A 25,853-nucleotide genomic window follows, 5' to 3' on the forward strand; every position below is an offset into this window, starting at 1 on the left:
GGAACTGTTAGACAGGTTCCCACAATGCTCAGCTGCAGCTCAATTTGGCAACTGAGCATGGCAGCAATAAGTTGACTTTGGGGGTGGGGGGGTGAGGATACTCATATTCGAATTTATAAAACCCAGCGTTACAAAATCAATTTTAATAAATTTGAATCATCTTGTAGTATAGACATAGCCTTTGTCTCTTTTCACTGTTTCCTCCGGCCCACTCCCCTTTATGCCTTCCAGTTATTTACAGTCTGTTTTGCAGCAAGATGCCAGTCTTCTGGCTGCTGTGCCACGTTACATAAAATAACTCAGAGTCACAGCAGAACTCAGTCTAAATAAGGACAAGACCCCAGGGTGGGTGCAGCACACTAGCGGAGGTTGGGGGGTTGTTTGAGGGCAGCAAGCATGTCAATAATAGCAACACAAGATTGCATTGATTAGCTATTCCTTTCTCTAATGAATCGCTGTACAGAAATGAGAGAGGAAGAGGTTTTAATGGAGCCTTTGATGGGCCGCTCACTTAGATGCAACCAGGCAGTTGACCAGAATTGGAGGGGTGGGAGAGGGGAGAATAGGGTTGAGAAGTAAGCAGAGGAAAGTCAAGATTTTTTGTCCGTTCTTTGTTTTACCTTTGTTAGGCAATGTCTGCTTTCATACCTCGGTGCTGTTGTGTTGTGCCTTGGGGTTCAAAGTCTTGAAAACGATGCAGGTGGAACCCTGCACTTTTCTCGGTGTAAGCACACTGTGACAACAGCTGTCTGCCCAGAGGTTGGAACTCCACACAAATACACAAATTTGAACCCCGCTGACTGTGCTTTTCTTACTGGAGGCAGCAGAACTATGGAGATGATTCTCAAAGCATGCTAGAGAGCAGTTAGCCCCATAACTCCCTGTCATTTCAATGGAATTGTGTAGCCAAATTCCCCCAGCTGGCTTTGAGAATCTCAACCTCCATCTGTTGGTATACCGAGGAGCATTGCCGTTACAAACCAGCATTTCAGTGAAGGATGTGCTAGTGCTCATAACTTCTAAAAGCTACAGGGAAATAACAGGTCTTTGCTCCAGCTCTTCAGCTGCTGTAAATTGGCTCAGCTCTACTGAAGTCAGTGGAGCTACACTGATTTACCCCAGCGGAGGATTTGGCTCTTTCAGTCTTTATCAAAATATTTGTTTCTGGTCCAAGGCAAGTGAAACACAAATGAATATTGAACAAGAGCTGTAGCCAGGGGATTTTAATAAATAAATATATGTTTTTAAAAAGCTACAGAAGGCTCTCTAACTCTTGCCAGCGCTTTTGTGCTTTGTTTTTTGTTTGAGTGTGATTGTATCTGCATCACTGCAGCTGCTAACGAATCATTATTTAATTTACCAATGTCTGCTAGCAGCATTTCACTGTTAAATTGCAAAGCAGTCTCTCTTGCCACACTCACACCCACTCACAGTCTGTCACAAGGAAAAACTATAAACCCTTGATAGCCTTGTGCTAGGCTAAATTTGTTTACCTGTCTGTTCAGATGCGACACAAGAGCTTTATTTAATGTGACTATGGCCACAAGCTAAACAGTAGGTGCAGATAAACGTGGTTACATTTTTTTCATTTTTCCTGTCAACATACATCAGCTCTCATCTGATCCACCTGAAATGAATACAGTACCGTATGTATCCTTGTGAATTCCTGCAAAACTTCCCGAGCTCACTCTGACAAATTCATGCCAAGTTTTTAGAAGAAAATGGGTGTTTCTTTTTTTAAAGTAATGTTCCTGGGGCACTGGGTATGCAGGCGATTGGGGGAGCAGGGAAGCTTTTCAAACAGACTTTTCAGAATCTCTGACACAACCATGAACCATCTCAGATTTTCAAGGATGGAGAGACCAGAGGTTATTGGAGGCGTCAGGGTGACATGAGTTGTTGGGATTTTTTGCTTTTGTTGTTCGGGGGGGACGGGACTGGTTTATCTGGGGACAGGAAGCAGAGAATTATGTTTGTCTTACTGATTCCCCTGCTCTGTTTTAGCTGCTGCAGCATGCTAGGTTCTCCACTGGGCCCTGCAAACCCGGGGCACCTCAGACTGGTAAGTGTTGGTTTGTTTTGCTTGGGTGGGAGCCCGTATACGTAAGTGCACGTGTTTGTCTCCGAAGTGGGCGAGGCACCATTTTTAAAAAAATACTTGTTTCACAGATTGAGCCAGACATGCCCATCTCCAAAGCTTTTATTTAGTATTTTTGTAACGGTCCTCTGTGTTCCCCTTGTGTAATTCATTACCTAAGGAAGTGGATGTGGGAAAGGGCTGAGCAGAGGACACCTGTGTCGAGCCTCCTGTGCTCTGGACAGGAAGATGGTGGGTGACTGCTAAAGCACTGTCAACTTTCACTTCCTGACTTGGGCTGAGGTACCACTGTCTGAGGCCCATTGCCAAGCCTGTAAGAGAGGCTCTGTGTGCTTTGGGAAACGTTACCAAGTTGCTGAGAGCCAGGCCATGCTCCAGCCCTGCCCGCAGGAACTGCACAGAACATAAAGGCACTCTGGGGACTGGCCCACAGGCTGCTTTGAAAATTGAGCACCCACAGGTTCACCCGCTCTCCCCTAACCCATCATTTCAGCCATTCCCAGCACCGTTTGGGAGCACAGACTAGAAGCTTCTGGCCTGTGTGTAGTTGCTACGCTCAGATTCACTCCAATGTCTACGTGTGAGGCGTTTGTATTGACACCGAGCAGAAACAAAACTGTTTCTTGTTTGTGTAACCCCTTTTCTTTCATCCCTGGGTTACTCAGGAGCAGGCAGCACTCACTTGTGTGTCTGTGGACCTGATGGGTTCAATATTAAAGGAGATCCTGAGTGTCCCAGTGGTGATGTTGGATAGTTGGGAATCCCCTTTCCACTCCTGATTTCTAAAGATCTGTGAAAAGGCAGTGCCTCTACCTGGCTGGCCCTCTACACATATAATGGTGTGCCTTTGGGAACCTCTGGGGAACTTAATCCAGTTATACTCTGGGTTCAACGCGCGAGCAGCAGTTAAGAATAGTATATATCTGATAGATCACAGAATCAACACATACCGTTACTTAACAACTTAAGGAAGCAGCGTTACAGACTAAATGTGTATGAAATCAATTAACAATGTACACAGAGACAAATGAAACGTATAACTGGCAGGTACACTGCCCTCAGTTCTCCCACCCCAGAGGGTACACTCTTTAATTATCAAAGTTCCAGTTACTCGCTTGCAGTGACATGCGGCTGTTGCTCACTGGACTGCAGACAGCTTGGCGAGAGTTCCACGGGGCGGTCCAGGCAAGGCAAGGCGCTAACCAGGCCCTCTGAGGTGGAGCTGGCCTCTGCAGCACTTTAACAGACAGATAAAGTTCTTCCCTGCAGGGCCTCTCACTAGCAGGCAGTAGCTCCCCAGAGCAGTTCCCATCTGGGAGAAAACTTCACACTTGCCTTGAAGTGTTCTGTTCAATCATCCTTAACTCTTCAACAACAGGAGATCACCGTGTTCTTTTTCCAGTCTAGCCCCCAAAAGCCTCCTTTCCTTCCCAAAGCCTCATAGGTGTTGTAGTCTCTAGAGCCAGGTAGCAGCACACAGTAACAGTCAGAGGCTCCCATGTACAGAAGGGCCTACATTTGCAAAGCTGACATCTCCTGTGTTCTGCTTCCTGCCTCTAGCCCTGGGAGTTATCTTGACATGGTAGTTGGGCTTTACTGTTGTTTCCTTTCTGAACTAGCAGAAGCAAAGACTTCTAAACTATACCCTGTTGCTGACATATATGCGTGCAGATGGCAAGTTTTATTATTGGTTGGCTATGTATACACTAGCACACTACGTCGAAGTAGCCTTCAAAGTAGCCTATTTCGAAGTAAGGACATCGAAATAGGCTACTTCGACGTGTATCGTCTACATGTCCTCCAGGGCTGGTGCCGTCGATGTTCCACATCGAAGTAGCGACAGGGAACATCAAAAGGAGCTGCCCCGGAAGGAAATGTGGAGTGTCCACACACACAAGCGCTCCCCATCGAAATAAGGGGCCAGCAAAGCCCCAAGCCACTCCCTTAAAGGGCCCCTCCCAGACACACTTGCCCTGCACAGCACGAGATCCAGAGAGCCGAAAACCAGTTGCAGACCCTGTGCATGCAGCATGGACCCCCAGCTGCAGCAGCAGCCAGAAGCCCTGGGCTACAGGCTGCTGCACGTGGTCACCATAGAGCCCCGCAGGGGCTGGACAGAGCGTCTCTCAACCCCTCAGCTGATGGCTGCCATGGAGGACCCCCCTATTTCGAAGTAGCGGGACGCGGATCGTCTACACACGCCCTACTTCGACGTTGAACGTCGAAGTAGGGCGCTATTCCCATCTTCAGATGGGAATAACAACTTTGACGTCTTACCGCCTAACATCGATTTCAATGTTGAAGTAGCACACGGCGCGTGTAGACGCGACACGTGCTATTTCGACGTTGTGCCGGCTACTTCGAAGTAGCTGACTAGTGTAGATGCACCTGTTATGTGAAATCATAGCTGACTGCATGGGGGCCCCAGTCAACCCATGATCAGGTGAAAACAGGGACTAGATAAAGAATAACTATGACAAGAGGTTGATTAAGGCTAAACAAGGGACCAGATTCACAAGACACCTCTGAGTACCTCTACCCACGATGGGTACTGCCCTCCTCCATTCCTGCATCCTTGATCTTCCACAAGAGTGAGGAAGCACAGCGCTGGTAAGAAGACTAATACGGTTATTGCCTCTCCACCTCCTGTGCTCTCTTTGGGTATGTCTACACAGCAGCCTTATTCTGAAATAAACCATTCCAGAATAGCTGTTCCAACATAGCTTATTTCAAAATAATGCTGCTACGTACAAAACTGCATCTTGAAATAGCACTTAGCTATTTCAAAATTCAGCATCTACACACATAGGCTATGTCTACACTAGCCCCTTCCTTTCGGAAGGGGCATGGTAATGAGCCACATTGGCAGATGCTAATGAGGTGCTGTCATGAATATGCAGCTCCTCGTTAGCATGATGCCAGCCGCGTGCTGTTTGAAAGTGGCGCTTTTGAATCACGTGCCGCCCATGTAGATGGGGTCTTTTGAAAGGATCCCCTGGACTTCCAAAGCCCCTTCTTCCTATTTGGTTTTACTGTCACTTTCGAACTGCATGCAGCCAGTATTATGCTAATGAGGTGCTGCATATTTATGGCAACAGCTCATTAGCATCTGCTGATGTGGCTCGTTACCATGCCCCTTCCGAAATAGACACGGCCATAGATCCTAATTTGAAATAAAGCCATTGGATGTGCTGTGGCTTATTTCAAAATAGGTGCTATTTCCTGTCTAAACAGCACCTCTTTTGAAATAGGCACTATTCCTCATGAAATGAGGTTTACCAATTTCAAAATAATCCAACTGCTATCTCAAGTTCATTTTGAAATATTGGTTGCATCATGTAGATGCTAGCAAAGTTATTTTGAAATAGCTTTGCTGTGTAGACCTACCCTCTGGCTATTCGTTAAGACTGGAACTCGGCTCCCAAATTCCAAGGATCCTACTTTTTTCCACTCTTATTTTATAATACCTGTACTCTTAAGGAAAGGGTCATGACAGTCTTCATTGTGTCTCACAGCCATTGAGTTGTTCAGAAAAAAATCACTTCTGTCTTAGAAAAGGTGAGCCACTGGTTCCGCGGCTTCACTGGGAATTTAAATTTTTCTCAATCTTAGTGGATTAGGATTTGATGATATTGTGAGTTACGAACTCCCAAGTTTCTCTGAAAATTCTCAAAGCAACTTTTCAGTACAGCAGAGTGTTGTGTGATGTCACATTTGAGTCTCCTTTAGAACTCATTGGGATGAGAAAGATGGTGCATTTCTTTATACCTGAACTGATGGTCCAGTATAAATAAGAGCTGGGACTGATCACAAAATTTCCAGTGAAATGAATGGGGTGAAATGCAATCTCCCCCTTATTTTTTTGACTAGCTCCTATCAAACTAAATCCGCTGCAGTCCTTGGAGTTATATATTAATATTTTCTGTGATTAAACTGACATTTTCTGAGCAACCCCACCTGTGATCAAAGCCCAATCTTTCTAGTACTCTTGTGCTGATACTCTCTGGTACTGATTTTAATAACAATGCCAGGGAAATCTGTAAGCATCTCTGTAAGACCTGAATAAGTAACATGTTTAATGTATGCAAGAAACATACACAGGAAGGGGGAATGAAATAAATTAATTTCAAAGACCCGTTTTCCTGCCTATAATGACGGTCTCTGGCCACATTTATAGTACAAAAAACAGATACAAATAAACTAAATTTCCTGCATGGGCACCTAACAGAAACCTGACAGCTTGTGTATAGCTCAATAATTATGGTGAATTAATTTTGAGGTGGGCTTAATTTCTTTAAAATTAATGCTAGTGAAGGCAATCATTGAGGGGAAAAGTGCTTCTGGTTTGATTAAAGATTGAAAATTTTGGGAACATCTCTTAAACTTAACATTATTATCCCAGTAATGTGTGGATGTACCTTAAAGCCATCTCCTCCCCTGAAGCCATTTGGAAATTCAATTTTTGACATCACTCCATTGTAGGCAAGTGTAAAGATGACCTGGTATTTTTTTGTCTTCAGAATTTTTCAGTTAAGACTATGTCTGTGCTAGTAGTAATGAAATAGAATTTAAGTAACAGCAAATTTTTCTTCGTGACAGCAGTGTTTAAGACATGTTCATAATTAGTTTTTGGTTTCTAGCAGCTAAGGGCATGCTGGGAAATGTAGTCCCTGGCAGGGGTTTGGCCAAGGAACTACAGTTCCCAGGGTTCCTTGGGTTCCCCCATCATATCCTTCAGGCTCGCCCTGCACAGCAGGGAGGAAGGGAATGAAGCTGGACATTGAACGAGAGGTGCATTGGCACCCTTTGCACCACACCCTGCACATGGACCTGATTTTAGGGTGGATTTCTGTCTCTCTTGTGCTACTTCAGCTGTGAAAAACAGCCTGAGTAAGGATCCAGAATTTAGGTTGTAAATGGCCCCAGAATAAACACTTGTGACATTCCACATATCGTCTGATGAGAAATGCCATAAGAAGTTTTTCTAACAGTGTTTGGTTTTCCAGTCCCAGTCAGAAGCTGGTATGGAAAAAATAAATATTGTAAAACAAACAACATGAAATACATCTTTTACAAACCTCACTAAATGTGAAGCTCTAACTTCTTCCAAATGTGACCTGAGTGTGACTTTATGCATCTTTTTAAAATGCATGTTCTCAGCAGCCTGAATAATTTGCTGCCTACACGTCTCTTGGGCACATTTTTCTGCCAGACCTAAATGGTCTGTGTTTACTCATAAATAAAAGAGAGAGATGTGAAGTTACAGCCGGCAAAGTAACACAGATTCATAAGAAATAAATATAGCTGAGGGTTTACTGTCTATGTTGCTAGCAGAGTAATGATTTGTCAGTGCAATTATCCTCCAAATGAGAGCAAGGTGGCGGGGGGATATTGAAGGTTGATCCTGTACGTCTCTGGGGACTGATGATGTAGGTAGGAGATAAAGATGATGCTACAGTGCATTTCATTAATGAGCTCTATTGACCACATTCTAGAACACAAAAAGGAATGCATAGTTAATGCAATAGTTGCCTTTTAACTGCGAAGGAGAGAGCTGCCCTCGAAATACGTAAGATAGATGTGACCCACCAAAGCAATGGAGTAGCTGCAGCAGTGACGTTTCAGTCCTTAAAAATAGCCTTTTGCGCTACTGAGGAACGAGATGCATTTGAAGGAAAACTTTAGTAATCAATCACAAGGCAGTCATTCAGTGGGGGTCCATGCAGACACAAGGAGACTGCCTGCATAGATCTATTTGTAGAGTCAGAGTCAGTGGTCCCTCTAACTTTTTCCATCCACGGTTGGAATAAATTTTGTCACGTGCTTCAAGGCCCGTGCAGCTGTGCACCACCCATAAAAACACATGCTGCCCACTCTGGGTGGCTGTGGGCTCTTTGCTAGTCAGCTGGGCAGCTACTGACTCTCTTCTGGGTGGCCACCCACGCACTTGGTTTACAGGAAACACTGGTCAGGGCCTATCTTTGTAGAATACACTGAACTGCCCTGCTGGTGAAACAAACACTACCAAAGTGCCCAGGATTTGGCTTTTATTTTTGTTTTTGTTTGGTTTTGAGGGTATAATTATTTGTTCTCCAACACTTACATCTGCTAAAAGTAGTAATATGTATATTTTTACAAAAATTAAGTTTAGCCCATTATTTTCTCAGGCCACGGTGTAGATCATAAATTTTTGCTACGTGCTGTGAAATGTAGTAGTAAGTCTTGGATTCTGTAAATAGACCTGATGAAATGTTAACAATCCTTCTCTGTGGTATCTGTAGCAAAGCTGGAAGATAAGTGTGATTTGGAAAGGTCTCCTAAATCAGTTTGACTGCGAGCACCATGCCCACAGTTTGCTTAATTTTTTAAACCTTTTTTGGTAAATTAATAGTTTGGACAATGATGGCTATAAATAACTTACATCCAAAGCTTTCATGTTATATGCTCACTGAGCTGGATTTCCATAGGCATCAAGCCAGGATCTAATTCCTGGCTTTATTAGGTCATGAAACGGAATGTGCACTGAAGATACAATGTCCTTAAGCTGCAACATCCGTAACAACAGACAGAGCTAATGCTGCTGGACTTAGAACTAGATCTCATGTATGGTTAACAAATGTGAACATCATCTACTGAATTACATCTCTAGTGGTAGAAGTTGTGTACGACTCCCATATGCAATAGCAAAAAGTATCAGATTTGTGATTCCTGCAGTCTGTGTCCTGTCAGCATTGTAAAGTGTATACTCTTGTGGGGAGCGACTGTAGAAAAATGCCATCAAGATTACTGTATAATTTAAAGCCACCCAAGGAGCAGCATTAAAATATGCATTAGGATATTATGAAGGTTGTGGGCATGTTTATTTTTCTCTGCTGCTATTAAGGTAGTAAGGAATAGTTAAGAGCTGATAGCAGCTGCAGCAGCAAGAGTGGGAGCAGAGTTCAGATCGATACTGAACAGCTTTCTGAAGAGAAATAGTTTAGTCTCCTGAGGGTGGTAATACCTTGGTGTCATTCCTGTTGTTGAATTTAATATGTGGATGGCTGGTGTATTAGTGGCCTGTGACATACAGGAGGTTGGACTAGATCAGGGGTGGGCAAAATACAGCCTGTGGGCTAAACCCAGCTCACAAAACCACCAGATCTGGCCAGCCGCCCTCCCTTGGCTCAACGGGAACCTCGGGTAGGCTCGCTGCCTTCTGCCCCCCCCACACCACTCGCAGCATCTGGCTGTGGGGCTATGTGTTCTTTGCACACTACAAGCCCTGGGGCAGAGGGAGGCTTCCCACACTTCCCCTGTCCCCAGCACAGTATTGCAGCTCCCATTGGCCATAAACTGTAGCAGGCAGGGAGCCAACCTGAGGCTTCTGCTGGGCTGCTGAGTGGGAGCCACCTAAGTAAGTGCCTCATGGCCAGAGCCTGCATTTGCCTCCCCATCTCCTCCTCTCCCCAATACTCTGCCCCCTCTTCAGCACCACTCCTTCAGATCAGAATCCTCTTCAGCACCCGTACCCTCTCCCAGACCCTGCACCCCAATCCCTTGCCCTAGGTCACAACCCTAGGCCTCATGTCTGGGGTAATGGAGGGGCTCGCCCTGTGAACCGTGGCCCATGCCCCCCTCGGACAGTCCTGCCTCCACCCCCTGACATCTGTACAAACTGTCATCGCCAAGGAATACGGAGCACAAGTGCTGGTGTTCTCATCCATCCTCCCTGTGGAAGGAAGGGGTTGGGGTAGGGATCGTTGAATCGCAGAGGTAAATGTGTGGTTGCGTAGGTGGTGTCACAGAGAAGCATTTGGTTTCTTTGACCATAGGATTCTCTTTTGTGAACAAAGATTGCTGGGAAGAGATGGGATCTAGCTAAGGCAGAGAAGAAAGAGCATCTTTGTGGGAAGGCTTGCAAACCTAGTGAGGATGGCATTAAGATAGATTCGCCGGGCGATGGTGACACAAACTCTGAGGTAGGTGAGGAAGGAGTAGGGAACAATAAAGTAGATTTCCTACGTGAAGAGGAGAAAGTGGGCTGATCAGTCACTTCTCTAAGGTGCTTGTATGCAAACGCAAGAAGCCTGGGGAACAAACAGGAAGAATTAGAGGCCTTGGCAGAGTCAAAGAAATATGAGGTAGCTGGAATAACGGCGACTTGGTGGGATGATCCACATAACTGGAGCACGGTCATGGAAGGTTATAAACTGTTTAGGAAGGACAGACAGGGGAGCAAAGGTGGAGGAGTTGCGCTCTATGTGAGGGAGCAGTATGATAGCTCAGAGCTCCTGTATAAGGAGGGAGAAAAAACGGTTGTCTTTGGGTTAAGCTTCGAGGCAGAAACAACAGAGGTGATGATGTAGTTGGTGTCTGCTATAGACCGCCCGATCAGGGAGATGAGGTAGATGAGGTTTTCTTCAGAAAACTGAGAGAAGCTTCCAAATCACTGGCCCTGGTTCTCATTGGAGACTTTAATCACCTGGACTTTTGTTGGGAGACCAATACAACAGCACAAAGACAATCCAAGAAGTTTTTGGATAATGTTGGGGATAACTTCTTGGTGCAAGTGCTGAAGGAACCGGCCAGGGGCCATGCACAACTTGTCCTGCTGCTCATAAACAGGGAAGAACGAGTAGGAGAAATAGAAGTGGGTAGCAACCTGGGCTGCAGCAACCAAGAGATGGTAGATTTCAGGATCCTGACAAAAGGAGGAAAGGTGAGCAGTAATATACAGACCCTTGATTTCAGAAGAGCACAATTCAGCTCCCTGAGAGAACTGATGGACAGGATCCCTTGGGAAATGAAGATGAAGGGGAAAAGAGTTCAAGAGAACCGGCAATAGTTTAAATATGTCTTACTGAAGGCACAGGAACAAACCATTCCTGCTGCATAGTAAGAAATGCAAATATGGTAGGCAACCAGCTTGGCTTAACAGGGAAATCCTTGGTCAGCTTAAACTCAAAAAGAATGCGTATAAGAAATGGAAACGTGGAAAGTTGACGAGGAGGAGTATAAATATATGGCTGGAGAATGCTGGGCTGTAATCAGGGAAGTGAAAGTACAATTGGAACTGCAGCTGGCAAGGGATGTGAAGAGTAACAAGAAGGGTTTCTATAGGCATGTTAACAATAAGAGGGTTATCAGGGAAGGTGTGTGGCAGTTACTGGATGAGAGAGGTAACCTAGTGACAGATGATGTAAGAAAAGCTGAAGTACTCAATGCTTTTTTTGCCTCAATCTTCACAGATAAAGATAGCTCCCACACTGCGGTGCTAGACAATGCAGTCTGGGAAGGTGGAGGGCAGCCATCAATAGAGAAGGAAGGTGCCGAAGGTTAAGAGCTACCTAGAAAACTAAATGTACACAAATCCATGGGTCTGAATTTAATGCACCCAAGGGTACTGAGGAAATTGGCAGATGTCATTTCTGAGCCTTTGGCCGTTATTTTTGAAGACTCTTGGAGATTGGGAGAGATCCCAGATGCCTGGAAAAAGGCAAATGTAGTGCCCATCTTTAAAAAAAGGAAACGAGGACAATCCAGGGAACTAGAGACCCATCAGCCTGACCTCAATCCCTGGGAAAATAATGGAGGGGATCCTCAAAGAATCCATTTTGGAGCACTTGGAAGAGGGGAAAGTGATCACAAGTATCAACATGGATTCACCAAGGGTGAGTTATGCCGGACCAATCTGATTAACTTCCATGATGAGGTAACAGGCTCTGTGGAGATGGGGAAGTCAGTGGATGTGAGATACCTTGACTTCAGCAAAGCTTTTGATACAGTCTCCCACAACGTTCTTGCTCATAAATTGAGGTATTATGGGTTGTATCCATGGACGATAAGATGGATAGAAATCTGGCTTGATGGTCGGGCCCAATGGGTAGTGGTCAATGGCTCAATATCTGGATGGTGATCGGTTTCAAGTAGAGTGCTCCAAGGCTCAGTTCTGGGGCCGGTGTTGTTCAATGTCTTTATTATGACTTGGATGAGGGAGTGGATTACACACTCAGCAAGTCTGCAGATTACACTAAGGTAGGGAGAGGGACAGATAAATTGAAGCGTAGAGAGAGGATCCAGAGTGACCTGGATAAATTGGAGGATTGGGTCAAAAGAAATCTGATGAGGTTCAACAAGGAGAAGTGTAGAGTCCTGCACTTGGGATGGAAGAATCCCAAGTATTGTTATAGGCTGGGGACCAATGGGCTGAGCAGCAGTGCAGCGGAAAGAGACCTAGGGGTTATGGTGGATGAAAGGCTGGATATAAGTAAAATAGTGTGCCCTAGTAGCCAAGAAGGCTAACGGCATATTAGAGTGCATTAGGAGAAGCATTTCGAGCAGATCTAGAGAAGTGGTTATTCTCCTCTATTTGGCACTGGTGAGTCCACATCTGGTATATTGTGTCCTGTTTTGGGCCCCCCCCCACAGTATAGAAGGGATGTGGACACATGGGAGAGGGTTCGGCAGAGGGCAAGGACAATGATTAGGGGGTTGAAGCACATGACCTATGAGGAGAGGCTGAGAGATTTGGGCTTATTTAGTTTACAAAAGACTGAGGGGTGATTTAATAGCAGCCTTCAACTTCCTGAAGGGGAGCTCTAAAGAAGATGGAGAAAAATTGTTCTCAGTGGTGATGGATGGCAGAACAAGAAGCAATGGTCTGAAGTTGCAGAGGGAGAGGTGTACATTGGATATTAGAAAAAAGTACCTCACCAGGAGGGTGGTGAAGCACTGGAATGCGTTGCCTAGAGAGGTGGTGGATTCTCCATCCCTAGAGGTTTTTAAGTCCCGGCTTGACAAGGTCCTGGCTGGTATGACTTAGGGGGGGCTGTTGATCCTGCTTGAAGCAGGGAGCTGGACTAGATGACCTCCTGAGGTCCCTTCCAGCCCTGTGATTCTATGATTAATGAGAATAGATACAATTTGTAAAGCTACATTTTAAGTAACAATAACAAAAGCACAATTCCAGGCATAGCGGAAGGGAAATGCACACAATGTAATTTAAAAGAGGAACTCTAGGTCAGCCCACAGATTTATTACGCGCTAACTGCTGTTTGGAATCTTTGCAAGTTACATTTGAGGGATGACTTGCTCTGCTCCCCTCCCCCACGTAAGACGGGCCACCTATTTATACACCTCCCTGGAGTATATGCCAAAGAAACCAACTGGCCAGATTGGCTGAGACTGTTCTTTCGAAGATTAAACAGTTCAACTTTCACAATATGTGTTTGAGTCCCAACTTAGCTAAGCCCTGGTAGCCACCAGTACTTCAGGGTAAGTTCTGTATTATGTTCCCAACCAACACGAATTTGGGGCAAAGGCCAGGAACTGGTGGTATAAATTTCACCCTTTATGTAACTCTTTTGCCAAGATTACTTGCCACAAAATGCTTCTGGCACATTGTCCTTCCCTACCTCATTACACCAGATGTTGGAAGTGTTGATAACGTAAAACTGTTTTGCAGGACACCCCAAAAATGCTTAAGGGTGGCTCTGCTTCCTGTGGAAAAGAGTATCGCCTTTCTGCCAGGCAGCTGGGCCTGTAAGAGGCTAGGGAAATATTCTCAACCGGTGTAATTACCATAGCAAGTTGCAACAAAGAGAAAGTGGAAAAGAAAAATGACTAATATAATAACTCTTCACAATATATGAAGAAAGGAAAGACTAGAGTGGGAAAAAATGCGTCTGCTCTTTTTATTTTCTCATATTACACCATTTTACCAATGACATCAAGAAAAGGAAGATGTATCATGTTACTCAAACTCGAGCAAAGTTCCCAGCAACTACCACCTCTGAAAGTACAATCAGACTTTTTATAGTAAAAAGCATTTATTTTGGACCCATATTTTACTTTTTCTACAATGCACTTAGAGCAAATCCAACACTGTTACACATCTGCACTAACATTGGATACCGTTAATAGCATATGCAGCACACTCTGTGTGGTGACCCTTGGGCAGAAAGACTAAGTAAACTCATGTACCACTGGTATATATTACATTGTAGCATTCTGGTAATATGCCATGGTCTCCTGAAAAACCAGTGTAAAGTAACACTTCCTCTCACACCGTTTCAAAAATCAGAAGAAAGGCTGTACTGTTTAATAATTAAACATAACTGAGACTTCAGTAAGTGATTCACATTATTTATTGAAATAACATAAAAATCATCAACCATTCACAGTCACTTCTATTATAAACACCTGTTCTTTGGGGGATTGCTTACATGAGGCGAAATCCTGTTTTCTGGAAATGTAATAAGCAAAAGAGTGATTTGGGGAATATTATAATGCAAATGCCACTCCTGCTGCGAGTAAGAATATTATTCAGTCTGGATTTAATTTAACCTGGTGAAGTGAGCTATGATTTTAGCTTCTAGAAATACACATCTCACAAAAATTCTACCCTTTGCCAAGGATTTACAGTCTTTCTGTAGATTTCAGTATTTTCTGCTAAACGTCACTTATGTTTACATAAAAAAAAGGAGCTAGCTCTCTAGATTGTGCAGAGCAGCTTCTGAATGGGAAGCACTGAAATATGGAAATAGAAACGATCGCTTTAAGGAACCTTTTTTTAACACAGGACCCGCCCCCAACTTGCTTCTTTCATAAGTGCAAACAGTTCTAAAAGCAGTCGAACTGAGGAACAGTTTGAACTGGCTGCAGGTTGAACTTCTCCAATCCGGAACTCTCTTGTCCAGCAACATCCATAATATGTCATGATTTTAGTTAGCCAGGCAACCATTTATGGATGTGGCCAAGTTTCCCATGGTTCCATAAAGTTTGTTTGCAGGCACCAGTCCTGGCTCTGTGTTCTGTGCTGTTGTTTAGCTGTAATTTACCCCTAAATGTCTGAGCCCAGTAGGCAGTGGAAGTGTTGGTAAAGTGCTAGACAATATTGACCTCCCATCATCTGGCAAATTATTTCATTCAGCATGGTCAGGTCCCAAGGGCGCTGGATAACAGAAATTCAACTTGTACTAATGACAGAGGTTAAAAAAAAAATCAGGATATTTATGCCACGTGACGTTTTGGTATTTCTAAAGTTTTCATCCCAAATAAGGACAAAAAGTCAAAATATTGAAATTTCCCTGAACGGAAAGTTTAGAAAAAAACAATTTGGAAATGCCAGAACATTTTATTTGGACGCTTCTGTATCAAAATATTGTTTTATTTGCCTAACTGATTTGAAATGTTTAATTTTGGCTTGGTTTGACACACAATGGCTACGTCTCCACTTAGAAGAAGCTTCAAAATGGCCATGCTAATGGCCAAATCGAAAAACACTAATGAGGTGCTGAATATTCATTTCAGTGCCTCATTAGCATGGCGCCAGCCGCGGCACTTTGAAAGTGGTGCGTTTCGCTCATATGCAGCTTGTCTGCCCGGGGTTCTGTTTCGAAAGGACCCTGCAGACATCGAAATCCCCTTATTCCTGTCAGCTGATGTTTGCAGGGTCCTTTCGAAACGGACCCCTGCGCCGACGAGCCATGCGTGAGCGCAATGCAGCACTTTCGAAGTGCCGTGGCCGGCAGCATGCTAATGAGGCACTGAATTCATTTCATATTCATTTCAGCACTTCATTAGTATTCTCTGATTTGGCCATTAGCATGGCCATTTCAAAGTTTTTTCTAGGCATAGATATGGCCAGTTTGTGCCGCCCCCCGCCAAATTGTGTTCCCTCTATTTTTTTCCACTCCTGAGGGAATGAATGTTGTAAATGAATTTTGTTATGTTGCCCCAATATGGAGGTGATATGCAGCACATAACAAAACTCATATGGTGGGGATGGAGCTAAGTGGAGCCCTCGCGCCCAGGCACCCCATCTATCTGCCCCGGCTCTGAACCACATCCAATGCTCAGACTCCCTTGGCTCCTACTCCCACCACATGAATTTTGTTATGTGCACCAGTATGAACACGGTGTGTTGCATATCACCTCCTTGTTGCTGCACATGGTGAAATTCGTTTTGCTCAAGAGTGGGGAAAAATTGCATGCATGTCACTGGTAACATGCGAGTAATTGCACCCACCCATGTATTAACCCTATGAGTATGGCCAGTGTGACTAAGGGTAGGGTGACCATCCACTCTGTTTTTGTTGGAACAGTCCCATATTTCAGGCATCAGGAAGGCGTCCTGACTTATTTTAACAAAAGGGCTAATTGTCCCGTATTCACGCCCGCTGAGCTGCCCTTCCCCCAAGTCAGTCCCACCACAGCCACGGCTGCAGGTACCTGGTGCTCGCTGGATAGCATGTGCTGCATGTACCGACCAACCACGTGTGCAGGCAGCAGCAGGAGAGAGAGCCTGGGGCCTTGTCATATGGTAAGGCAGGTGGTGGGGGGTAGTGTGTCCCCACCCACTTGCTTCTTGCTTGAGATTTTAAGGGCACCTGGTGTCCCTCTTTGGGGCAACTGCCCCTCCAGCTAGGGAGACTCCTGTGGAGAGGGATCCTCATCCCTGCTGTGCTGCAGGGTAGTTGCCTGGGGAGCTTCTCCTCTGCCGCCCTCCCCCGCGGGACAGCTGCCCCTGGAGCTGGGGAACCCCCTGTGGGGCAGCCGCCTTCCACATCCAGGGAGCCCTACCCCCAGGGCAGGGCAGCAGCCCCTTTCCCAGCTCCCCAGGGCATGTACATGGTTACAGTTGGGAAATGGTGACTTCGTAATGTCATATACACCTCATTGCAAGACTTGAGGAAAGTTTTTTCATTAGAAACCATGAGCACATAGCACTCTCCATTATAAACTTCTGGCTAACTTCAGTTCAGTGAAAATATATTTTTTTAAATTCTTTTTTGCCTATTAGTTATAAAAGTGTAGTATCTCTTTTTTAATGGGTGCTCAGCAAACAGTGTTATTTTGAAACCTTTTCATTACATAGGTCTGATGATTTCCATTGAACTCGCTGAAGTCTGAGCAATTTTACCAGGAGTCCTGTATTTGGCACAGGGAAATATGGTCACCCTACTAAGGGCCAAAATTTTCAGGCTTGGGTACCTACGTTTAGGCATGTAAATTCATATTTAGGCCCCTAGATAGTTGCCTGTTGTTGGCCCAGTTGTTGGCAGAAGCCTGAGCAGATCCCCTTGAGTGTGGCATTCCTGCAGACAGAGCCATCCTGTCGCTAGGAGGAGGTGGGGCGGCTGCCCCAGACCCTACATTCTGGGGGAGCCCGTAGTGACTGCCCCAGCTGTCCTATGGATGGGAGGGGGAAGGATTCCTTGAGGCAGGCATCGGGGCCAGGAGATTACCTGGTGCTAGGGGTTGTGCGCAGCAGTGACAGCAGTGGCAGAGAGTCCCTCTTCCCCCTTCCTGCACTCATTACATAGGTGGCAGGAGATCCAGCCTGCTCCGCTCCGCTGTCCCAGTCCCGCTGCTTCCCGCCGCCTGTGTGGTGAGTGGGGCAGGGGAAGGCGACCACCTGCTGCTGCTGCTGCTCTCGCTCTTGTGTGCAACCCTGGTCCCAGGAAATCCCCTTGCCACATTGCTGTGGGAGGAGGAGAAGGAGGGGGGCCGGGCCAGGTCACAGGGGGAGTTGCCCTGGGCCCTGTACCTGAGGTACTAGTGTGTGTGTGCGCACGTGGGGGGTGGGGGGTGCCCCCACCTCAGGACAGCCCTGTCTCCAGTTAACGTATGCTGGGGCTTTTCTCCAGCCATCTCTTCACCTGAGAGCTTACCAAACACAGCAGATACCGAAACACTGGCTGATGTGCTGCTTTCTTACTTCCCAACATTGTTAACATTTTAATACTGTGAAAGGCTATTCTGCCTCTCCCTGCCTGGTAAACTGGGCCAGGAATTGGCACTTAGTTTGCTTCTTTGGTTTTGCTTGGTAGTTTTTGCACGCTGCACAAGGGTTTGGTTGCACTGACATAAGAGAAGCATGCAGTACATAAGGCTCCATAAGGCTTCCTTCCTCCTTAGGAAGAGATGTTAGTTTCTCTTAATCCACGCCAGCAGCGTTCCTGCTGTTCCAGCCCTGGGATTTCCCTGAGAGTGATTTCCAGTGTTGCTGACTGTATGGTGGCTTAAATGGTGACAGATGATGACTCAAGACTGATGTGAAGGCAAAACAGATGTTACCTGTCAGAAGCAGTTCTGTTTCTGGGAACAGAAGGGCAGATGGATTAAATCACAGCGCCAACTGCATCCTTTCAAAAACAAAATGTCTACCTGTCTTCTGAAAACTTAGCAAACGTCATTGGTCTGGTTTCGCTCATCAGTCTGCAGTCAGGAGTTCCAATTTGCAGAGTTTTAGATACATGCTGTTATGCTTTTTTAATAACCGTAATCCTTTCACCAGACGTTTACCTCCACCTCCAATTCTATATCTTCCTGTGGGACAGAGTTTGTGCATTCCCAACTGCATGGTCTTCCTGTTACATAGCTAATGCATCCTATATCTGGACAGAGGACGTTTTCTTTAATTTATAACAGTATTTTATGACACTGTTACTGAGGAGTATGTAGAATAGACTGACACAGGGGCCTGATTCACCTTGTGTTGTCACTTACACGTGTGTAAAACAAGTGGCAAGCAGATGTGGGGAATGATCCCCTGCATAAATTCGTAGAGATCTAGGATTTGGTAAATCTTTTTACAACTACCTTCTGCAGGGGTAGCTGACTACATACAAGAACAAGACACTGGAGAATCAGCCTTATAGCTGTACTCTCTTCATAATTTTTTTAAAAACACTATCTCCAAACGCCTTGCAAATTAAAGAACATTTCAGTTAAAATCCTAAACTCATCAAAAAAACTGTGATTTCATACTTTGATATGAATCCACGTACAGTAACAATTATATTATGATAAACCTCTTCTGTACATCTCCCATCTGTCTCATTAACCCTTATATGCAAGTCTTGGGCAGGTGCCTAGAATTTCAATTCCACTGTCCGTCTCAGAGCTCACCTAGACCAGCGTATGTTTGGCGTAACTCCACTGCAGACCATGAGATTACATCAGCATACAACAGAGTCAAGTCAGAGTTGTTCAGTGTCTGTCAGACTTACCGCATCATCGTGGTTTACTACATTCACTTTGTTCCCGCCGATAGTAAAAGAACGCCTCATTTCTGTTGAAAATTCTCCTGTCTGTGCATCTATAATCTTTATTTTCCCTCAACATGCTCCCATTATTACACTGATGAAACCATCAGATCACTTTTATGGTTTGCCTTCCCCAAAGCAGGATCTGTTTTCACCAGTCTGTGTACTATAAGTGAACATATAAACTGAAGAGCAAATGTAAAGGGTTGAATTTTCTGCTCCAATGATATTCCAGGAGGCAAGGTCAGAAAGGAGATATTTAAAAAAAACAAAAAACCCTCTGTGTGTGTGTGTCAGGTGCCCGTTGGTGAACAGACACTTTGAGAGGATGGTGGCCTTCTATTACGAGCCGCGTAGTGATGCTGTGCACCATTACAGCAGAGCCCAGAAACCCCACGGAATGGCAGTCTGCCCAGGCCCCACTCACAGAGTGGGGAGCAGTGGCGACAAGGAGGCCCCTCTTCCACTTTACTTACACTGGTTCCAGACTGGCATAATTTTGTTGACTTTGGTGGAGTCACTCCTGCTTTATGCTTGTTAATGAGATTGGAAACAGGCCATTCCTTAATCAGCCAGAAAAGTTACCAGGAGTCAGCCCAAGGAAGGGCATTGGAATCTGTCCCTAGATAGCTAAAAATGGAGAACAAAATTCAATTCCAGCGACTCTAAAATAACAAACCAAAATGTGCCTGTGGCCAAGAGGAAAACATTACTCACTCTCCCTTTCTCATCCCTAAACTTTTCTCCCTTACTGCGAGTGCTCTGGCCCCCTTTTAGCCAGCCAAACCCTTCCAATTTCTTTTTGTGACAAGTGTCTCCTACTTCTTTGGCTGCTCCTTTGACCCTCTCCCTAGTGCCAAACCCACCCACACTCATTGCAAGTGCTTTAGAGGCTTGTCAAATCAAGATGCACATTTCAAGTTTTTCACCTTGACAGCTCTGCAGTGAAAAGCAGTGCGTGTTTATTAACATGTGCCATTGGCTATCGCTTAACTTCCCCATCCAACATGGCTCCTTCGGGATAACCTACTGCAGCATCTCTCCAGTCTTCATAGTTGCCATTACTACTGGATTTCAGGCATATGGGTATATGAGCTTGAAAGGTGTGAGTGTGTATGTGTGAAACTATCCACCATCATACATACTTTGTGAGCCTGGGAAGTGAAGAGGGCCAGAATGTGGAAGTGCACATCTGTCTAGAGGAAGGGATTGAGGAAGGATCTTAAATGCTTGTGCATATTTGCATGAAGGGACTCATGAGTGAGGGAGGTGAAATCTCCCTTTTACTATAGTGATTACATGAACCCCGTGGCTTAGGAAGTTGTATTTTCCTCTTGAAAAGGAGAGGGTAAGCCTGTTGTGTGCCCCAAACTGGGCAAGGGTGAGTGGGTCTGGAGTTATCCCCTATTTTCAAAGAGAAGCTGGAAAGCCTCACTCATCCCTGTGAAGAACTAGAGAATTAGGAAGCACATCAGGAAAGTCTTTGTAGGTGCTTGCTAGCATCCCTTCTCTCTCCCTATCCTCAGAAGGCCACATCAGATAAGAGGAAATGTTTGTTGAGTGGGCAAGGAGAAGACTGTATTAGAAAGGGAATTGTGGTACCTCCAGAAAGTTTGGATAAGTGTCAGGTGCAACCAGTATATTCTAGATGTCTAGCTAAAGCTGAACCAAACATACTGTGGTAAAACGATCCCTAATATTTGACTACAGTGGTAAATATTTCTAGGGCACACAACATAGGTCAGTAAATAGTCATCAATGTGTGTATATGCTACCTCTGGGATTTTTTAAAAAGTAAGAGAATTAGGTGCCCAAATTCCCAGTCCACCCTTATAAAACCCATGGTTTATGATTGTTAACCAAAAGCCAGTCTGGTTATTTTTGAATATAGTGGCTCAAATTTAAGTAATAAACATTTCATTGAAAGAAGTGTATGGCTTAATAAAAAAAAACAAGGAGTCCCATGGCCCATAAAGACTAACAAATTTATTAGGGCATAAGCTTTCTGGAGTAAGAGTCTTTGTCTTTAAGATGCTGCAGGTTCCTCATGGTTTTTGCTGCAACAGCCTAACATGGCTACCCTTCTGAAACTATGACTTAATGGATTTCTCTGGCCCAGTGTTCCATTAATTGTAGCAGGAAAAAGAGGGAGCCCAATGATCCCTCTTTACTAGGGACTTCCCTTGAACTTTTTCATTTTCTTTTGTTTGTTTTTGATGGGGCACTGGTGGAGGCCGTGGGGTTCCTGTTTCTAGACCAGTGTGAGTGATGCGCTGCCACTGCTTATGTTGCAGTTGTTCTATGGATGGAAGACTTGATTAAGTCACTGGAGCTCTGACAATTTGCACGAGCATCTGTCCCCAGATCTAAAATCATAGAATCCGAGGGCTGGAAGGAAACTCAAGAGGTCATTGAGTCTGGCCCCCTGCCAGAAGCAGGATCAACCCCAACTAAATCACCCCAGCCAGCATTTTGTCAAGATGGGACCCAAAAACCTCTACGGATAGAGATTCCATCACCTCTGTCAGTAACGCATTCCAGTGTTTCACCACCCCCAGTGAAGTAGTTTCTCTTAATATGCAACCTACACTTCTCTCTCTGTAATCTCAGACCATTGCTCCTTGTTCTGTCATCTGCCACTACTAAGAATAGTGTGTCTCCATCCTCTTGAGAGCCCCCCTCAGGAAGTTGAAGGCTGCTGTCAAATTGCCCCTCACTCTTCTCTTCTGCAAGCTAAATAACCCAAATCTCTCAATCTCTCCTCATAGGTCATGTGCTCCAGCCCCTAATCATTTTCTTTGCCCTCCGCTGGACCCACTCCAATGCATCCACATCCTTTCTATACTGGGGTCCCAGAACTGGACACTACTACTCACCAGTGCTGAGTAGAGGGCAAAATAACTTCTCTGGATCTTCTGGAAATGTTTCTCCCAATGCAAATTCGCTGAGGGTGCAATCCATCCCCCTTATCCAGGTCATTAATAAAGATGTTGAACAGTACTGGCCCTAGAACAAATCCTAGGTGCAATCCACTTGAAACAGACCAACAACCAGACATTGAGCCATTGATCACTACCCTTTTGGCCCATCCAGCAAGACAGCTTTCTATCCACCTTACAGTCCATGTATCCAATCCATATTTCCTTAACTTATGGGCAAGAATGTTGTGGGAGACTGTATCAAAAGCTTTCTTAAAGTCAAAGTGTATCCCAGTCAAAGTATATCCCATCCATTGACTTCCCCATGTCCACAGAGACAGTTACCTCATCATAGCAGCTAATCAGATGGTGAGGCACAACTTGCCCTTGTTAAATCCACGTTGACTACTTGATCACTTTCCTCTCTTCCAAGTGCTTCAAAATAGATTCCTTGAGCATCCGCTCCATGATTTTTCCATGGACTGAGGGAAGGCTGACTGGTCTCTAGTTCCCTGGATTATCCTTCTTTCCTTTTTTTAAAGATGGACATTACATTTGCCTTTTTCCAATCATCAGATGGATCTCTCCTAATCTCCATAAGTTTTTAAAGATAATATTCAAAGGCCCTTCAATGACATAGGCCAATTCCCTCAATACCCTTGGATGCATTAAATCTGAACCCATGGATTAGTGTGCCTCTAGCTTTTCTAAATAGCTCTTAACCTGTTTTTCCCCCACTGAGGGCTGCCCACCTCCTTCCCGTACTGCATTGCCTACTGCCGTAGTCTGGGCGCTGACCTGGTCTGTGAAGACTGAGGCAAAAAAAGCATTGACTACTTCAGTCTTTCCCATTCTATCCCGAACAAAGTATGCTGCTAAAAGCTCCCAAAATGTATTCTTACATGTGATATCTTTTATGTCTGTTACCTGAAGGCATCTATCAGTAATAAATATAGCAACCGTCATCAGTGGTTAAATTTGAAGATGAGATAAACCTTTGGAGAAAAAGCCCACCATGCAAGACTGAGATGACAAAGTACTCTGATTTTGCCATAATTCACTGTGTAAGCCTTGGATAACGAATCTACACTCTCTGTACTCCAGATTCCCCATCTGTAACATACTAAATAAAAGTTTTTTGTGTCATTTACCACAAGATCCTCAGATGAAATATACTACTTAAGTGTAGTTTTAAATTTTACTCATCATGTCCGTTGCAGCCACTTCTAAGAAGTGAGCTATGGCATCTGTTAATACTTTCCCAATGTCTCTTTGTAATGTCACGAGGAAGCTGAGAGAAGCCGAGTGACTTCTGGTAATCAATTCACAATATAGCAGTGGTCATAGACCCAAATCTGATGTTGCTGCCCTAGCAAGAAGACCACATATAGAGAAAGCCAAGGTAGTACAACAGCAAAACAACAGAGAACACTCATGTTTTCAGTCTTAACAAAATAGCATAGACTTAGGAAATTCCTGGGTTACATTGCATGGGGTTAACAGTTCAAACCTCTCACTGATCTCTGTCAAGGAATGTAATATAGAAGAAAAACTTGTTATCTTTTTGAGCTGTCTGTTCCACTGAGCCTCTGCCTTTTTGTGAAGTTGAAGAACCGTGTTTGGCTTTTTTCACATGCATTTGGGCTATTGGGCAGTTTTTAACTGGTTGATATCAACAACATTGACCCACAAACTCAACAAGCCAGAAATGAGTTGAATGTTACACTGTGTGGTGTTCAGACATGAATGCCTCTCCAGCAGCAAGTCAGCCTGCGGCTGATTCACCTTTTATAAACTAGTGTGGTTTTGCAGCATATCCTAGGGGCTAGATTCACAAAGGTATTGAGGCACTGACTAACTGTCTGTCTTTTTATGCATCTAAATCCAACATTTTGTCACCATGCATAGTTCCCAAAGCCTGTGGGCATCCTAGACCCTAAAATAGGGATGTTTCCACTGGGGGGTATTCACAACACCACCTAAGAACTGATGCCGTCCTGCAGCTAATGCACTGCTCTGTGCCTTCTCTGAAACCAAGACCCTGACAGCCCTGAGCTGGGGTGTCAAAATAGACGTTTCCTGCTTTGCTGACTAGCAGGGCCTGATCCTGTATGCATGCTTAAAGATGGCCTACGAGATGCTCTTAGCTAGGGCAAGTAGGCTTAATTGTTAGCTCATTCAGTGAAGCAGCAGAAGACACAAATTCAAATCTTGGCATTATCTGTTTTGGAGCAATAACTTGAACCCAGGCCTTCTACTTCTTATTTGGGTACCTTCCCCTATGGAGGGGTGTTTATGGATTTAGCCTAAAACCAATATCTAGAGGTAAATAAGTCTGACCCATCTTTGATCTTTCTATTGTAGAAATTACCATGAAAATACAGCATGGATTGTGTACTAGCACTTCAATGCTAACAGTTTCTTCTGTCCTTTATTCATGACAATTAACAGAACTCTTAAAAACAAATGCTGTTAGTTTCTGTGAGTTTAAATGGCAACATGTTTCATGATGCTTTCTCAGGGCACTCATCACTATTAGTCAGGTTATTACTCCTCTGTCTTAACAAGATGCACATACTAGTGCTAAACTGGGTGTCAGCTCTCTGGTCCCCCAGTCTGTTAGTTACCAAGCAATTTCCTCAGACACACTGTTAGCCTTGACTCAGGTTTGCAGGTAACAGCAGGTGTATGCTAGCCTCCTTTTTAAAAATTGCCTTTATGTTAGATGTGCTCCCCTCATTTGGGACAGAGGGTGATTTCAGAGCTTGCTTACTACAGTTAGTGGTTCTGCACTTTGAGTTCTTCCGGAACACTTGGGTGGTCATCTGGTCCTGGCAGTTTACTATTTAATATATCAATTTTTTCTAAAACGTCGTGTATGAACATGTCAGTGTGGGACATTTCTTCAGATATGTAACTTTAAAAGGATAGTTCTGATGTGTCTCTGCAGTATAGACCAATACAAAGAAATTCATTTAACTTCCCTTAAACGGCCTTCATTTGCTTGAGTGTTCCTTGAGGACTTTGGTCATTTAGGATAAGTCTATACTTACTGGAAGATCGACTTGGTCCAGGTTGATCTTCTGCAGTTTGATTTAGTGTGCCTAGTGGGGACACGCGAAATTGAACCATCAGGACAGTCGACCCTGGTACTCCTCGTTCTCAGGAGAAGTCAATGCAAGAGTTCTTCCTATCAATCTCCCTCTTGATGGACAGCCTGATAAATACATCTTAGATATGTTAATTCCAGCTATGCAATTGTCATAGCTGGAATTGTGCATCTAAGATCAATTTTTCAGGTCTAGTGTGTACATGCCCTTACTTAATAGCCCCACTGCATGTTTGGCAAGTTTCCTGCATCTGATGTGCATAACAAAATTTCTCTGCTTGCTTTTGCATCTCTAGCAAGTTGTTTCTCACAATCCTTATTGGTCTTCCTTATCATATTTTTACACCTAGGCTTTGTCTACACTTCTGAGTTTAAATGGCAGCTGCTACAGCACTTTAACAGAGAAGTGTGGCCAAGGCAGCAGCCCTGGGGGAGAGCTCTCCCAGAGCTCAGTGTAAACCACCTCCACAAAGGGAGTAGCTGTGTTCTCAGCATGGTAGCACTATCTCTGCTGATGCTTTACAGTGCTGTAACTTGCAATGCGTGGTGTGGGAGGGGGCAGCTATGTTTTCACACCCGTGAGCAAAAAATTCCTATATTTGTAATTAGAATGGGACAAATTGGTAACTGTGAATAAATCAAGAGAATGTTCCTTTTTTCCCTGTTCATGGCTCAGCCAGAATTCTGGGTAATGT

The 25,853-nt window shown here is 44.6% G+C and overlaps 1 long non-coding RNA gene across 1 annotated transcript in view; it reads left to right on the forward strand.

Annotated features, from left to right (window-relative positions):
• The window catches only part of LOC142010342 (uncharacterized), a 206,402-nt gene that overhangs the window by 138,307 nt on the left and 42,242 nt on the right, over nucleotides 1–25,853 (forward strand). Inside the window, exon 3 of the long non-coding RNA XR_012644772.1 lies at nucleotides 2,005–2,062. This is a non-coding gene — a long non-coding RNA (uncharacterized LOC142010342). The remainder of the gene's footprint in view (nucleotides 1–2,004; nucleotides 2,063–25,853) is intronic.

Source organism: Carettochelys insculpta, chromosome 3 (genome assembly GCF_033958435.1).
Source record: "Carettochelys insculpta isolate YL-2023 chromosome 3, ASM3395843v1, whole genome shotgun sequence".
Classification (NCBI taxonomy): Eukaryota; Metazoa; Chordata; order Testudines; family Carettochelyidae; genus Carettochelys; species Carettochelys insculpta.